Genomic DNA, 18,160 nt, shown 5'->3' on the forward strand with positions numbered 1-18,160 from the left:
TTACAAACACCTAAGTTGGATCATTAATAACAGTTAACAAACTGGCAGAAGTTTCATTTGTAAAACCTAATGAATATAGGCAACACATAACGTCACAATGGTTTACAATCACCATGTTAAAGATTCCCACCCTCTAGTTTTAGAGAGATTGCTACAATCTCCTCACAAATGACATTGTGATCAAATATCAACATAGTGTCTCACAAGTCAGACTTTGATATAACTTAAATGAGCTTCATGAATATACATATTAAACTCTTCCATACGTGCATGGATTGGAAATACATCATAATAAATCATGTTTCCTGAATGCCCCATAGATTAAACCATACACTTGCTCCCAACAAAATTATTTTTTCGTATCATCTAGATATCCAGATGACATTAATTTTCCTGTAACAAAATAGTGATTAGAAAATGTTCTCTGATGATCACAGGGACTTGTACGTTGTAAAATTAAAGCTTCAATAACATGAGGGCCCGTATAATGGTTAGAAAAAATTCTTATGCACAAGCACAGTGCAAGGACCTGTTCTGTTTACACTACAAAATAACATGCTATGCCACTACCAACATTGAAAACAAATGTTCTGTCTTTGCAATGTCACCAACATACTGCCTTCTGTCGATATGATCCTTTGCCACTAAAGTCAAAGTTGAGCTACATTGTTATTACTGCAAGTCCTGTCATACAAAAGCAAAGGTTGATTATAAAACTATAACAAACAGAAATTCATCTGATTTTTTATTAAACTAGGCAATAAAAGTGGCCAGTGTCTGAGATGTATCAAATTTGAATACTGCATTGCCCTTTGGAATAAAGGGCGGTGAATACTTTCCTCTTCAAATGAAAAAGGCAAACCAAAGGCAGCACCTCACATGTAATGAGTTTCAATTTGATATTTTGATTGCTTTGAGAGATTTTTGAAAAAGTAACAGATTTGTCATATTACAAATTGCAAGTTTCATTTCAAAATGACCTTCACTAAAAGAGAGTCCTGCCTTTTAAGGTATGGGGTTCTATACACACCTGCCTCTCATAATGAACTCTCCTTCTTTGTATTAGTTTTATATAACTGATTGCTTGGTTGTTGTTCCCCTTCAATAGGGTGCAGTGTCACAGATCCAGACCTGTCATGATTCCTGTGCAGAGCAGTGATTGCTGTAGGGAACATTCATGCACTGGTCATGTCTTAGCAGGGGTGAAGAAGTAAAGAGTGAATTGGGAGTGCTTTACCATGCATGCACTAAGTATAGGAGTAGGTTTATTTTGGCAGATTTGCTAATTTTGTGTGTATTCCAGAATTAAGTTGCTGTCCTACTTTTAGATTTTCTAGGCTTGCATTTGCTTTTTCCAGATATGGAAGTGCATGAACTTAGGAGAACTATAAGATTAGGTAGGGAACACTTTTTTAAAATGTTAAGATAACCTTTTCAGTGCTCTGATTGAGGAGGTTTACATTAATCAACCGAGGATATTTGAGGTGCATGAGTGAGATACCCCTGTGCAAATTGAAGAAGGTCCTTTATGGGTTGAAACAGGAACCACGTGCATGGTATTCTAGGATTGATGAATTCTTATTGAGATTGGGCTTCACCAACATGGCTGCATAACCTAATCTTTATTATTGGTTTACTGTTTGATAGATATGATTTGCTTGTCTTGGTACTGCATGTAGATGACTTGATCATTATAGGGAGCTGTGAGAAGCTCACTGCATGGTCCAAGACAGAGCTGACCCACAATTTTGACATGAAGAGAACTGGTCTTGACTCTTATGCATTACTTTTAAGGTCTTCCTTGGGTAGGGATAGTATACAGTGAAGATTTTGAAGATATCTCAGATGATGGATTCCATATCTGATGTTATTGACAAATTAGATTCAGAATTGGATTGGTTCCCTTATGTATCTTGTTAATACTGTGGATGATATACACTTTGTAGTGAATATGCTTGGCCAGTAAATGGTTGAGCCGAGGTAGATTCATTGGAAGAGTGCAAAGCATGTCCTCCAATACTTGAAGGGTACAGAACATTATGGTCTAAGTTATGTGGGAGATGAGCTGATTTTGCATGGTTTGGTTAATTCTCACTGAGTAGGAGACGGATGGGATAGGAAGAGTGTAATACACTGGTTCAACAGTAATCAGTGAGAAGTTGCACTCAGTTTAACAGAGGCAAAATCCATCGCTGGTCTGCTAGTTGTGAGGTCATCTATGTTGGCGGCTAATATTGATTACTGTGACAATTAAAGTTGCATACGATTCTCTGAGAATCCACTGTCTCGTGATTGCTTTAAGCATATTAATATTTGATACCATTTCCTCAGAGAAAGTGTTCATAAGGGAGCAGTAGTTCTTAGGTATGTTCATTCAAATTCACAGGTTGCAGATATTTTGTTGAAGCCCCTGGCAAAGTGAAAGTTTGATAAATAAGGGAGAGACAAGGTTTGGTTGAGAACAGCTTCCTCACAAAGAGGAGTGTTAGTTTTCTATCCCTGATTGCTTAGTTGTTGTTTTCCTTCACTGTTGCACAGTGTAGCAGATCCAGAGTTGTCATGATTACTATATGTGGCAGAGATGGTTATAGGTAACACTGCTGCATTAGTCAAAACCTCATAAGGAATGCAACAGTCTTATAGTCAGAGTTAGGAGTGCATGTGAAAATTTCTGAATCTAACAATCTCAAGAATCCTACTGCAACCAGCTGAATCTACTTCACCTAGATTGTAAATTACATTACAAACTTATTTCAGATTTCTTCTTGAAATATTGAAACAAATTACTGAAGCAGCCTACACCAAATTAAATATGATTCTAAAACATAGAAACTGAGCAAGGAAATACAAACACATAGGACACTGTTATTTTTGGACAAATGTCCCCGGAAAAACTCAATGCGGGAAAACCGGTGCAACAACTTTGAGGGTTTATTATTATTAAGCAGTAACAAATTCTGAATACATCCCTGAATACCTCACAAGTGTTGATTTGTGGTAGCATCGGATGTGCTCTAGCCACGAAATTTGGTGGAGAGGTTGGGGCACATGAGATCTCCAATACCCATAAAGGGTTTGGGGAGATTCTAAACAGTTCAGGAGATATTAAAATATTTACTATTTTTAATGGAGTCCCTAAGTCTAAACTTAAGGAAATTAAAATATTAATGTGGATTAATATAAAACTCTGTTAGAATGGTCCAAAAGACATGGATCAAGCTAGATCTAATCTTAGCTGTTGATATGTCAACGAGAAAAGCATAAGAGAAGGCTTGAGGGTCACTTGGAGGGCACACAAGATGATCAATCATTCTATTCTCTAGAGCGGGGTTTGCTAAGAGAGATAGAATCAGTGATCGGAGTTGCAGTTGAGGGGCATTGAGTACAGAGAGACAGAGAAGCAGAGATAGTGTCGGGAGATCAGCACAGGAGCCAGAGAGGGTGACGCAGTAACAGCCAGGGCTCACACAGAGGCAGCTAGGAGCTGTGTAGTGCTTCAGAGAGCATTGTTGCTGACACAGAGGGCCAGAACGCTGACGCAAGGCCATTCAGGGTGACGCAGGGCCAGCGCTAGGCAGAGAAAGGCTGACGCGATCCAGAAAGGCAAATGCTGGGGTTTCTAGGGTAGATTGGAGCTGAGGAGATGCCGGAAGGTTTATCCGAGGTTTCAGTCGAGAGATTTGCCTCAGACTAAGAGGTACTACTACCAAAGAAATTCTCTGCTGGGTAAGCCAGATTTGGCACCCAGATTGTACTCTAAAATTGCTTAATAAGAAAACCCTCAGATAGCTGCACCGGTTTTCCCGCATTGGGTTTTTCTGGGGACATTGGTCCAAAAATAATGGTGTCATTTGGTGTGATTGTTTTTGTTTCCTTCAGTTGATGATCTGTAATATGTTGAGCATGCACTAGTGTTTATTTTCAGTATTTACATTGTAAATAACTTGTTAAGTAACGGAACAAGTAGGTAAGAATAAATCAATAAAGTGCATGGAGGGTTTCTAACTGGTAGACTTAGAAACTTCAACATGGTATCAGAGCGTGGTTGCAGATAACAAGAGAATTGAGGACATCAGCCAAGCGGAGCAATAACAGCAGAAAACAACTGTCCCGAGTGACATAAGTTGCTTCTAGCAGAGCAACAACAAGGGAAGGGTGACACAGTGCTGGTGTCATCAAGAGTGAGCCAGGAAGAGGCAGCGCAGAGGCTAAGGGAGGCAAAGGGAGACTCACACAGAGCCACGAAGAAGCTAGGAGGGATGACGCAGTTGGCTGAGGAGGCCGGGTTGCTGGTGCCGGGATTGCACAGAGCCTAGGAGCTCTCACCTTCAGGTTGTTGGGGATTAGGAGGTTGTGGAAAAATTGCAGAGTGGAGTTGGTGAGGTATTGTAGCCAGAACAGTACCTAACAGGGCAGGGCCAAGAGGAGGGAGTTACTACCGAGGGTTTCTAGCCGAGAAATCCAGATCAGTGGTGCGGTTGCACAGACGATCAGAGTAGGGGGCATCTCGACATCGACAGAAGGATTTCCAGGAGGGAAATCAAGACTCAGAGGGAGTCACATCGAGAACTTCCAGGAGGGAAGTAGAAGAGCATCATGGCACTACACAGAGTAAGAGACCAGGACAGGTTGGACGGAGCATCAAACTTCGCAGTCTGGAAGGCCAAAATCTTATCTGTACTTGACAGAAATCGTGTCAAGCACTTTGCCTTGAAGACGATAGCTATCCCAGTTGACCTAGCTGAGAATGACAAGTACAAGGACGCAATGGCGAGGGCCAAGAGCATCATCCTTGACGGGGTCAAGGACCATGTAGTACCACATATTGCCGAGAAGGAAACAACAAATGAGATGTGGGAGGCCCTAAAGAAATTGTACCAGCATACTTCTGTGCAGAGAAGAATGTTACTAGAAAATCAGTTGAGGTCATATCAGATGAAGAAGGGAGAACTGATTGACACCTTCCTCGAAGGACTAAATGAGATCTGAGATCAGTTGACTACTATAGAAGCCACACCGGATCAGGAATTGATGGTGAGGACAACCCTGAATGTTGTCTCAAAAGACTGGGAGGTATTTGTCCAGAGTATACTGGGCAGAGGGACACTTCCACCTTGGGATGAGATGTGGGCGGCTCTTCACCAAGAAGAGATCAGACGACAGTCAAAGGTGGGAAGCAGCGGCAAGGGGATCAGAGTCAAGCAAGAGGAGGAGGATGTTGCCCTAGCATCTGAGGGAAAGCAAGAAAAGCGGAAGAGGAAGGATCTCTCCAAGATCAAGTGCTTCTACTGTGGGGAGCTGGGTCATTATGTGACCCAGTGTCTAAGGAAGAAGAGTTAGGGAGAGTCTTCCGAGACTAAGGCAGCGCCAGCAAGTGCAGAGAAGGAAGTGGAGACAAACGATGATTGTTCCATGAGTGCACACACACCACTTGAGCGGAAGTGGGGAGACATTGAGCTTTAGTCAGGGGGACTACAGGCGATGAGGGGCAGGATCCTTGAGGTACCCAACCTCTTGGATTAGACCTTGCTACTGGAGCCCCGATGAGGAGTAGCAGCACTGGCTGAGTTGGGTAGAGATGGATGCGGATGAAACGACAAAGAGAGCTATAGTGCAGGAGTCTCGAGACAGCGCAAGGCTAGCAGGCTGCAACAGTGTGAGAGGCACAGGAGTGTTGCACCAGTGCAGGATGGTACAGAGGGGTGCAATGATGCGAGATGCAGGGAGTTGTTGCAGCAGCGCAGAGGTTAGAGGGGGAGCACTTGTCAGTAGCAGAGGGAGCTTCAGCGTCAGGAGGGTCTCTAGTCCAACAGAGAGGTCAGAGTTGGGAGATCAGTTACTTACTTCTCAGTAACTGAGTTGCAGTGCAACAGTGTGCAGCACGATGCAGCATGATGAGAGGAGTTGTAGTGCGGACGCAGTGTTGGGAGAAAGGACCAGCAGCAGCACGGATGCAGAGGGAGCTATCATACAAATGCAGCAATGGCAGTGGCAGAACCATGGGCAGCGGTACAGGATACAACAGTGCAGAGGATGGTGGGCAGCAAACCTAGCATCAACAAAGGGACCGATGCCAGATGATCAGAGTAATACTTAGTAAGGAGTATTGCTAGAGCACAGTGCTCGCTAAGAGGGAGTGTTGATTTGTGGTAGCATCGGATGTGCTCTAGCCACGAAATTTGGTGGAGACGTTGGGGCACATGAGATCTCCAATATGTAGAAAGGGTTTGGGCAGATTCTAAACAGTTCAGGAGATATTAAAATAATTAATATTTTTAATGGAGTCCCTAAGTCTAAACTTGGGGAAATAAAAATATTAATGTGGATTAATATAAAACTGTGTCAGAATGGTCCAAAAGACATAGATCAAGCCAGATCTAATCTTAGCCATTAATTAGGGACTTAATCTCGGCCATTGAGGGTCACTTGGAGAGCACACAAGATGATCAGTCATTCTATTCTCTAGAGCGGGGTTTGCTAAGAGAGATAGAATTAGTGATCGGAGTTGCAGCTGAGGGGCATTGAGTACAGAGAGACAGAGAGGCAGAGATAGTGTTGGGAGATCAGCGCAGGAGCCAGAGAGGGTGACGCAGTAGCAACCATGGCTCATGCAGGGCCATGTAGAGGTAGTTAGGAGATGCGCAGTACTTCAGAGAGGCCAGCGTTGCTGACGCAGAGGGCCAAAAGGTTGACACAAGGCCTCCTAAGGCTAGCGCAGGCCCATTCAGGGTGACGCAAGGCTTGCGCTCGACAGAGAAAGGCTGATGCAATCTAGAAAAGAAGACACTGGGGTTTCTGGGGCAGATTGGAGCTAAGGAGCTGCCAGAAGGTTTATCCAGGGTTTCAACCAAGACATTTGTCTCAGACTGAGAGGTACTACTACCAAGGAAATTCTCTTTTGGGTAAGCCAGATTTAGCGCCCAAATTGTACTTTGAAATTGCTTAATAAGAAAACCCTCAGACAACTTCACCGGTTTTCCCGCATTGGGTTTTTTTGGGGACATTGGTCCAAAAATAACGGTGTCATTTGGTGTGATTGTTTATGTTTCCTTCAGTTGATGATATGTAATATGTTGAGCATGCACTAGTGTTTATTTTCAGTATTTACATTGTAAATAACTTGTTAAGTAATGGAACAAGTAGGTAGGAATAAATCAGTAAAGTGCATGGAGGGTTTCTAACTGGTAGACTTAGAAACTTCAACAACAGGGTTATTCAGCTACAGAGAGAAATACTGGCAAAAGCTTTGTGAGATTACCTCACACAATCACTGAGAAAAAGTCCTCGTTGATCTGGTCATTGGATGAGGTGCCCCTGGTAGGCCCTGCGTTGCCTCTACGCTATCCCAGCGTCAACTCTCCTAGGCACTGCGTCACCCAGCTGGGGAATCAATCTGCAGCCTAGAGACGTCGCTCTCAGCCTCTCGGTCTCACACCTCGGCTTCAGGCTACTGAAACTGAATCTCCTGCTAGATTTTCGACTTTCTCTCTCACCCTCTACGCTGCCTCTGCGTGGCCCTGCATCAACCTCTGCGTCTGGGCTACTGGATCACCCTCTGCCTCTCTCTGCTGATGATTCTCCCGCTGAAAAAATCTCTCTCTTCGGAAGCTATCCTTGCCCCTCAACTACAAGAAATGTCCTTAATCGAATTTTCCTCCCGAGAACTTCTCAGTTCAAAAAATCGACTTCTTGATCTCTTTTGGTGTGTTTTCCAAATGACCCTCAAGCACCTTCTTATATCTTTCTGTTGGACAACCGATGGCCTAGATTAACTCCTCATCAAAGACTCGGATCGTTTTGGCATGATCTTCGTCCTCTTCTAGAAGTTACACCCACAATTAGATTAATACCCATTAATATTTTAATTTTCCTAAATTTAGACTTAGGAACTCCATTAAAAATATTGATTATTTTAATCTAATTGTCTTTGGGTGGAATTTCCCAAAACGCTTTCTAGGTTCTTTGGAATACATGTGTCCAAGCCTCCCTGCAAAATTTGAGACCTAGAGCACATCCGATGCTACCCCAAATCAACACTCCCTCTTAGCGAGGAATGTGCTCTAGCAATATACTGCTGCTGCATACTGCTCTAATTCTGAAGCACTATCCTCTGCGTTGCTGATGTCTGACATGCTGTCCACCAACTACTACACTGCTGCTGCAACTGTACCACTGCCTTTAACATTGCCACTGCCAATGCTACATCTGTACTACAACTCCTTCTCAAATGTTGAATCTGCTATGCTGCTAGCACTGCCACTGCTAACACTACATCCGTAATGCAACTTAGTTGCTGAGAGAAGCAACTGGAAAACATCCAAAATTATTGAACTAAATGTGTTCAATATGATACCATGTGAATGTTGGAACTGACTGTTGCTAGTCTCTGCGCTGACCCCCTGAATATACTACATTGCTGCTAACCTCTTCTCTGTGCCATCTTCTCTGCGTTGCTCAGACTTTGGCGCTCCTAGCCACTACAACTGTCTCACCGACACTCCTCGACACCATCAGACACTAGTCCATCCTGCTACCACAAAACTGGGCTCCCGTGGCAAGGTATTGATCCGAGAGGTGGACTCCTCAAGGATCTTGCCCATCTGTAGCTCTTTCGAACTACAACTCCAAATCAGCCCACCTCCCTCATGGAGGTATCTCTATTGTCATGGCGAACTCCTCCTCTTCGATCTTCGTGGTTGCAACCTTAAGATCATGCTTCTCATCCTTGTCCTTTTTCTTCAGAGGACATAGGTATGCATAGTGGCCCATCTCGCCACATCTGAAACACTTCAGCTTGGAGACGTCCTTCTTTCGTCTTTGTTGCCCCTGTTGGCCCTTCGATGCAAGGGCTGCATGCCCTTTATCCTCCTCCTCCTTGGGTTTCGACCCACTGCTGCTACTTCTTTCGTCAAGTTTGACCTTGACCAAGTCTCTCCTCAGCGCCTCTTGTTTTAGAGCTGCCCACATCTCATCCCAATTAGGCAATGTTGCTCTGCCCAGGATACTCTGGACAAAGACTTGACACTCATCTGAGACAAAATTGAGGGCTAGTCTAACCAACTCTGAATCCCAAGGTGTATGCCCCGTAGCAGACAACTCATTGTTGATTTGGGGTAGCATCGGATGTGCTCTAGCCACGAAAATTGGTGGAGAGGCTAAGGCACATGAGATATCCAATACCCAAAAAGGGTTTGGGCAGATTCTAAACAGTTTGGGGGATATTAAAATAATTAATATTTTTAATGGAGTCCCTAAGTCTAAACTTAGGAAAAATAAAATATTAATGTGAATTAATATAAAAATGTGTTAGAATGGGCCAAAAGGTATGGATCAAGCCAGATCTAATCTTAGCCATTGATTAGGGACTTAATCTCAGCCGTTGATTTATCAACGAGAAAAATATAAGAGGAGGCTTGAGGGTCACTTGGAGAACACACTGAGAGATCAAGATTTCGACTTTCTGGGGCTGGGTTTGCTGAGAAAGTTGAGAGAGTGATCAGAGTTGCAGTTGAGGGGCAGTGAATACAGAAGCAGAGAGGCAGAAATAGCACCGGGAGGATCAACGCAATAGATGGAAAGAGGGACGCAAAAGAAGCCAGGAGTTGCGTAGTGCCAGTGTGGGTGACGCAAAGGGTCAAAGCACTGACGCAATGCCTCTAGAGGCTCACGCAGGCCAAGCCAGAGTGACGCTGGGCTAGACAAAGGCTGACGCTGGGGTTTCGTGGGGCAGATTGGAGCTGTGGAGCTGCCAGATTGTTTATTCGAGGTTTTCTCTGTTGGGTGAGCCAGATTTGGCACCCAGATTGTATTCTGAAACTGCTTAATAAATCAAACCCTCAAATAGTTGCACTGGTTTTCCCGCATTGGGTTTTTCCGGGGACATTAGTCCAAAAACAACGGTGTCACTTGTGTGCTTGTTTTTGTTTCCTTTAGTTGACAATCTGTAATGTGTTGAGCATGTACTTGTATTTATTTCTAGTATTACATGGTAAATAACTTGTTAATAAACAAAACAAGTAGGTAGGAATAAATTAGTAAAGTACATGAAGGGTTTCTAACTGTCAAACTTAAAAATTCCAACACTCATCACGGGTTTCCTTCAACCTCATGAGGAATGGACCCACACACTCTCCCTTCTGCATCTGAGCAAATCTCAGCTTCTGTTCCAAGTACATCTTCTGTTGTTCGGAAGATTCCTAATATAACGTGGCTAAGGCATCCCACATCTCCTTAGTAGTCCCTCTGCTAGCAACGTGACACACCCCGTGATCCATGACTCCATCCAAGATCATCCTCTTGGCCTTTGCCATCTCAGCCTTGTACTTTTTCAGCGGATCTGCATCTGCAGGTTCAACCACCACACTCTCGACGTACATCTTGAGCGCATGCTCATCTAGAAAGAAATACATTCTAGCCTTCTTGATGATGTAGTTGGATGCTCCGTCCAACCTATCCTGATCCCTCAAGCCACTGGTTTCCATCTCCTCCGAAAACTGTCGAACAACACCCTCTTTCTCCCTACTGCGTAGCTTCTAGGTTGGCTTACATACTCCCTGATGGAGCTGGTAAGTCTGTTGCTCTTCTGTTTCCCAACAAATGAGAAATACAAAATTCCTTGACAAGAAACCACTGAGGAAGTATTCCCTCACTATGCGATTTGCTTCCTTCTTTCGACAACTTTTCTGCCCAACACTCAGCTTGTAGAAAACTACGTCCCTCTAGCTCTGCACTGAGGCTCTACGTGGCTCCCTTTGCCTTGGCAAATTCTCGATCTGACAGTCTTACCTCTCTGTCGACTCACTCAGAGAGAGACAACCTCGAAAATATAGCCCTCTTGGCTAGAACTACGCAATCCCTTAGGGGATTCAAATTGTTGCTTGCTGCAGCAAGTTGGCCCTTGCTTCAGTTCTAGATCTGGTCTTCTTGTTTCACATCAAACATCTCCGATTCCATGTGAAAACTCCTAGATCTTACAATCTCAAGAATCCTATTGCAACCAGCAGAATCTACTTCACCTAGATTGTAAATTACATTACAAACTTATTTTAGAATTTTTCTTGAAATATTGAAGCAAATTACTGAAGCAACCTACACCAAATTAAATATGATTCTAAAACATAGAAACTGAGCAAGGAAATACAAACACATAGGACACCGTTATTTTTGGACAAATGTCCCCAAAAAAACTCAATGTGGGAAAACTGGTGCAGCAACTCTGAGGGTTTATTATTATTAAGCAGTAGAAAATTCTGAATACATCTCTGAATACCTCACAGGATTATTCAGTTACAGTGAGAAATATTGGCAAAAGCTTTGTGAGATTACCTCACACAATCACTGAGAAAAAGTACCAGCTGATCTAGTCATTGGATGAGGTGCCCCTGGTAGGCCCTGTGCTGCCTCTACAATGTCCCAGCATCAACTCTCCTAGGCACTGCATCACCCAACTGGGGAATCGATCTGCAGCCTAGAGGCACTGCTCTCAGCCTCTCGGTTTCACACGCCGACTTCCGGCTACTGAAATTGACTCTGCCGCTAGATTTTCGACTCTCTCTCACCCTCTGCGCTTCCTTTACGTGGCCCTACATCAGCCTCTGCGTCTGGGCTACTGGATCACCCTCTACCTCTCTCTGTTGATGATTCTCCGGCTGAGAAAATCTCTCTCCGGAAGCTATCCCTGCCCCTCAACTGCAAGAAATCTCCTTAATCGAATTTTTCTCCTGAGAACTTCTCACTTCAGAAAATCGATTTCTTGATCTTTTTTGGTGTGTTTTCCAAATGAGCCTCAAGCCCCTTATATCTTTCTGTTGGACAACCAATGGCCTAGATTAACTCCTAATCAAAGGCTCAGATCGTTTTCGCTTGATTTTCGTCTTCTTCTAAAAGTTACTGTAGCATAAAAACTACGCTGAAGCAAGAAAACTGATAGCTTGGAAAGTTGAATGAAAAAATACACATACGTATTTAATATAATAATTTATTAATATATATAAAATGTATAAGATGATATAAGACAATTTGAATGTTATAATGAGGCCCTACTTTTATATCTCAACAGGTGACCTTTCGTGAATAGGCATGTCTTTTAGACATGCCTTTTCACTTAATTTAATGACTATTTAACCTAAATAATATTTAATTATTTAATATTTATATTTATTTTATTTAGCTAATTGTTATGAATTATATTCATAACATAGCCTCTCCCTTCGGAAGCTTTGTCATCAACGCTTTAATGATGGGGTTTTCTTCACTTAGTCGTTGTCGTCTCGATGTATACAACTTGGTCATTGATTCGTCATGTAGCTTATTAGTACTATTTCCTTGGAATTTTTTATTTATTTTTTTTTTTTTTCTAAATTTTTACTTTTATTTTCCTTTTTAATAAGTCTAATTTTTTTTTTTGTAAGAATTTTTTTTAATAGAATTTATTGATTAACTAGAAACTATATACTATAACTATAATAAAATATAATTATATAATTCAATTCTATATAATTATATCTATAAATATATATATATATATATATATATATATATATATAGTTTCGTTGTTTTAAAAAAAATAGGTATGACGTGACGTTGAGGGAGGACTTCGATTGGCTGCAACGTTTTCACTGCAGTGAAAAGGAAAATGCGTCGGATGGTTCGGATGACCGTTGCGGGTGTAGTACAGGGTGCACTCATCGATTGGCGACATCTGACTATTGCAAAAATTGGACACGGTGGTGGCCACTGCTACTGACGTCGAGTGCGACAGTGGTCCTGTCCTCTTGAATTGTCTATATTACTGCCTGATGCAGGGTTTCTTGTGTTTGTTAAGTTGTCAGCAGTTGATAGATCTATTCTCCACTAGAAATTGCGAGGTCCTGTTGTTGTCTGAGCCAGAGGTCTTGCTAAATTTGCTATATTACAGCTTGATGCAGGGTTTCTTGGGTTTGCTAAGTTATCTGTTGTTGATGGATCTCTTCTCCACTGGAAATTGCAAGGTCCTGTTATTGTCTGAGCTAGAGGTCTTGTTGAATTTGCTATATTACTGCTTGGTGCAGGGCTTGTTGGGTTTGTTGTCGCACAGATTGTCTGGGCAGCACAACAATGCTCAGACTCGGGGTTGTCACCCTAATCCCTGATCTCTCCATTTAAGCCGTCTCCCGAGGCTGGGGGGGTAGACCCTATGGGATAAAGGATGACCAACTGTGGACCAGTTGGGTTGGAAGACACAGCAAGGAAATTTAGCACCTGATTAATTTTAGAAATTAATGTACCAGTGCCTTATGGAGTTTAATGATTAAATGATTATTTATTAAATGTTGCAAAAATATGAACCATGTAAAACAATCATTTATCATCAAATATCCCAAGCAATATAAGTTATTCAATAAACTCACAATGCTTTAATAATGATCCAACAATTAAATTTCTAAAGATTGAACGCTTTAAACAACCATACAATTTAAATGCTAACCAGCTCACAAAATGATTCACCACTTTTCAATAGCTAATCTTTAAATAAACATTTAAGCATATTTAACTATAGAGAAGTGGAACATAGATACCACAAAAGACACCAAAATGAATTTTCAATTTTTTAGTTAGTCTTTTTCGAATTTTTTATTTTTTATAATTCTAAGATTAAAATAAAACAGGACTAAAATCTAATTAAATAAAATTTTAAATCTAAAAAAAAATAAAGAATTTAAACTGTAAAACAAAATTCTAAACAAAAGCCTAAAGATAAACTTTTTATCCTTTTGGGATATTTTTTTATTTTTTTATTTTTATGATTTTGAAACAAAACCAAAACTAAAAATAAAAATAAAGATTAAACTTAGCTAAACTAAAAGCTAAACCAAAATTAAAGGAAATTTTTATGCCCCTTTTTTAATATTTTTTTTATTTTTAAATAAAACAAAACGAAAGTAAATAAAACTTAAAATTACTAAACTAAAAGGGACCTTCTTATGTTTTGTATATATATATATATATATGTATATATATTGATATTATTTTTAAAATCAAACTTTAAAAATTAAATCTAAATTAAAACTAAAACTTAAGATTAAAAAGCTAAGCTAAAAACAAAATGAAAGAACTAACACCTAATCTATAACAAAAATGAAAATTTATTAAATCTAAATCCTAATTAAATGAAACTCAGATTTAAATCTAAAAATCAAATAAAAATCTAAACTAGCCTAAAACTAAAATAATCCAAAGCCAAACCTAAATAAATAAAAAAAGTCTAAATTAACTAAGCTAACACTAAGTCCTAACTACGATAGCACACATCCAACACATATGACTAGATGCAACCCTAAGCTAAACTAAATAACAAAATCAAACCTGTGTAAATGAAAGTCGAATTACGTATTTATCTTTGCAGGACGGCGGCTGCGTGAAGAGCAACAGATAGCAGTAGATTGAGGGTTAGAGCATCACGCAAGAGGACGAGATGGGACGGCGTGGATGGAAGGCGAAGGGTCCGCAGAAGGATTTGAACAGATGAATGGATTTCTGGCAGGGATGATATACGTAGCAGGTAAAAGCGTCGAAGGTTGCTGCTGCGGGGATAAAGGTAGCTCGATGGTGGACTACGTAAAGGAGATGGATAGCAGCGGAAGAACAAGAAGAGGCGGCGTGGGCTTGCAGTTAAGGCAGTGGATTTGAAGAGGGAGTTGTAATGATAGCAACGGATTGATCGTGCGTATGAGGAAGTGAGGACGCAACAACTGCTGGAATGAGCTTGGAGCAGTAGATGGAGGACGCAGTTGAATGCTGTGTGGAGAGAGATGAGAGATGGCAATTTTAAAGGGCAAGTGAAAGCAAAAGGATGGAGCTGCAATGCAAATGGAGAGGGTTTTTGCTGGAATGGAGTGGGATGGCCAGCGTGGAGAGGCATCCGCAGTGAGAAACAATGATAAGAAGGCAGCGTGAAAGGGTTTTAGCTGCAGGCCCAGGGCAGCGCATACTTTCAAAAAAAAATTCGAAAAAAAAAAAATTTCGTGCGGAAATGAAACCCCAGCAAACGGATAGCTTGGAGAGTCTCGAATTTCTTCAGAAAAAACCTGCAAGAACTGATCCCGAGGCCAAATCTTACCCTGCAGGGCCTAGATTTGGCTTCACACAAAAATTTCTCCTCATACTTGTAACCTGCAATGGCAAAACAGAATACCTAGAAACAATATGTGCAAGAAACAAAACTAGAAACCCTAAAACCTGCTAAATAATTACACTATTCACAGTTTAAAGGCTCTAAATAGCCAGATTTATCAATGTGCCACATAAATATTTTCAAAATTTTAAATTTAAGATGAGGTGTTTCAGAAAACCCTTCGTGCATTCACCAGAAAATTTCAAATGATAAGCCTGGGATCAAAACTGGCTGGGCTCTTCAGAAAATGCAATCTGGGAGTTGGCTGGTTTAGCCGAGAACTTCCCCGAACGCCCGATAATCTAAAAAATAAAAAAATGATTTCCTACACAGCTTAAATCAACCATTAACGAAGAAGGAGAAAACGATACTAAAATCCAAATGTAATGGAGATACCTGCCATCATATTCAGAAATTTAACTACCATTCAAACCCTAGCGACTAAACAAGATACCTGTGTTTAAAATCACTCTTCATCAAGCTATCATCAATGGCTGAAAATAAATTTATGCAGAAAAATAAAACATCTTACAACAATTCCAGAAGAGTAACACCAGCAAGATTTCAACCCCAAAGTCTTTCTTTATTGCACAAAAAATGACTACAAGAGAGTTTTCTTTAGCACATGACTCTAAGATCCAATGATCTCAATGACCCCTAACACCCTATTTAAAGGAAAATTTCCCAACGGCTAGTTCGAGTGATCCATGTCAAAATGATCTCGACTGTCGATGAGGATCAAAATCTCTTTTAATCTCATCCGTCGAAATTTTAAATGCATTTTAATATATTAAAAAATTAAAATCCTGCATTTATTTCCTCAAAACTTTGACTTATTATTATTTTATTTTATTTTTCAAAATTTTATTTATTTTTAATTTATTTTTAAAATTTTATTTCATTTTATTTTTATTTTTATTTTTTTAATTTTATTATTTATTATTCATTATTATTTTTTTTATTTTCATTTTTGGACCCTCGAACCTAACCTTTTGGGAATTTTACCTAAGACCTAGGACCTATGAGGGGATAAATTATTTTCTAACCCTCAAGACACTTTACACCACGACTTTTACAATTTTACATCTCAGGGGGGAAAACCCATTTGACATAGACCCTCATAGACCACCCAGTTCTGCGACACAAACATAATCTAGCAAATCAAGCAATTTGTAATAACCTAACCAACTAGTTAGGATTATTTCCAAATTACTTTCACATAGACTCGACCAAGTACACTGGGAGTCCCCTAGGATTCTAATGACAAAATCCATTCCGGCTTTGGGGTTAGGCTGAAGGAAAACTCTGGCGATCATGGATCGATGAGACAAAAAACTTTTCGGAACGTAGATTACCACTAGAAAATTAGGTTTTCCTAGGCAATTTACATACATGACTCAAATCTGCTAAGATTATTTACAATTTACACACGTAGACTGGGTTTACAACATAACATGATCGGGCTGATAATGATAATCGAATGGCACAGACACGTCGATCAAGCGCTATCCCTTCTGCAAAAAAGGGGGTGTACTGCTATGGATAGTTGACACGTAGTGGTCAACATCTGGCTCTATTTGGGGACACGTTGTTGCATTGTAGAAATGTGAGAATCCAGAATCTGCATCCAAGCAACACACAATAGAACATAAGTAGTGTCCATCCAAAAATCATCATATAACATTAAGCACAAGAAAGATATAAGCTCTTCATTTATTAACTATCTAGTAACATGAAAAGTAAATCTAATCCTAAAACAGAAATGAAAATGCTGAAAAAACAATGAGTAGGGTTAAAAATACAAAGGATGCCCCATGGCATCAGATGTGTTCAATATAGTGTATACTGAGCATTTGCCTGAAAGCTGCTTCTCGAATGTGCCATGTCCAATTCTGAATATGGTAGGACTTTTTCCTATCCAAAAATCAAGTTTCTCGTGGCCATTTGATGCATCAAATTTTCTTCTCGTTCTCTTTCTCTCACTGTTTTTCTTTGTGGCAGGCTGTATCACTGATGACATGAAACTCTCTGCTTCAAACCTCTCAGATGAAGTATGTAAGATATGCGTGACATGTCTTTCTTCATTCTGCATCTGCCCTGTCAAGGATGATGGATCAATCTCACAGGTGCCGTGAGTTATAACTTGATCTTCTATGACTGGTGGATTAACCGTGTGAGCATCAACCTGGTTATTAATTTCCCTTTTATCCAGGTCGCCTTCAATTAGCCACTTTTCAATAGAACAAAGGACCTCATAATAAGATGGAGCTTGTTGCAGCAGATAAGGAGGCTTTTGATTTAGTGACGTTCCCTGGTTTCTTTCATCCTCTGACCGCTGTTGAAATTTTTGAACCTGTATTTTAATGGCATCCATCTGACTAGAGTGTTCAACCTTCATAGCAGTGATTTCCCGGGCATGGTCTTCTTCCATGGTCAGTAACTTATTCTGAAGACATATTTGACTAGCTTCCATATCTTTTATTACTTTGTCATTATCTGCTTTTATGGTCATCAAGCAATGCTGCATAGAGTTTATCTCTTTCTTATGATTTTCTTGCATGGTAGCCAACTGATTATTATGATCGAATGTCATGATAGTCATTTCTTCATCCATAGTTAATAACTTGTTTTGCATAGAATTAATTTCCCTATCATGATTAGCTTTCATGGTCTCAATTTCCTTAGCATGCTGACTTTGCATGTCGGTTACGTGATCAGAGTGTTTAATTTTCATGATTTCCATCTCCTTATCACGTTTTTCCAGGTGGGTGCATAAAGTTCTCATATCATTGGCATAATTAGTTTGATTGATCTCCATATTTTTTACCAGCCGCATTAGTTCTTCTATAATTTGCTTTTGATTTTCCCTTTCATTGTCGACACTGATTTTACAATTTGTCTCTGCTTTTCCACTATCATGGATTTGATCTGCAATGGTACAAGTGGATGGCACATTCTGATATGAAGAATTGTCTTGAAATCTTTCATTGACAGCTGGACCTTTCATAA

The 18,160-nt window shown here is 40.4% G+C and overlaps 1 protein-coding gene across 5 annotated transcripts in view; it reads right to left on the bottom strand.

Annotated features, from left to right (window-relative positions):
- Nucleotides 1-338: 338 nt before the first annotated feature.
- LOC149156945 (uncharacterized) overlaps nucleotides 339-18,160 on the bottom strand; it is a 413,330-nt gene continuing 395,508 nt past the window's right edge. For all 5 annotated transcript variants that reach the window (XM_089438885.1, XM_089438886.1, XM_089438882.1 and 2 more), the window contains one exon: nucleotides 339-684. The gene's annotated coding sequence lies outside the window, so the exon portion shown is untranslated. The remainder of the gene's footprint in view (nucleotides 685-18,160) is intronic.

Source organism: Pinus tabuliformis, chromosome 9 (assembly GCF_031772625.1).
Source record: "Pinus tabuliformis cultivar Carrire ecotype Pingquan chromosome 9, CPIR1, whole genome shotgun sequence".
Taxonomy (NCBI): domain Eukaryota; kingdom Viridiplantae; phylum Streptophyta; class Pinopsida; order Pinales; family Pinaceae; genus Pinus; species Pinus tabuliformis.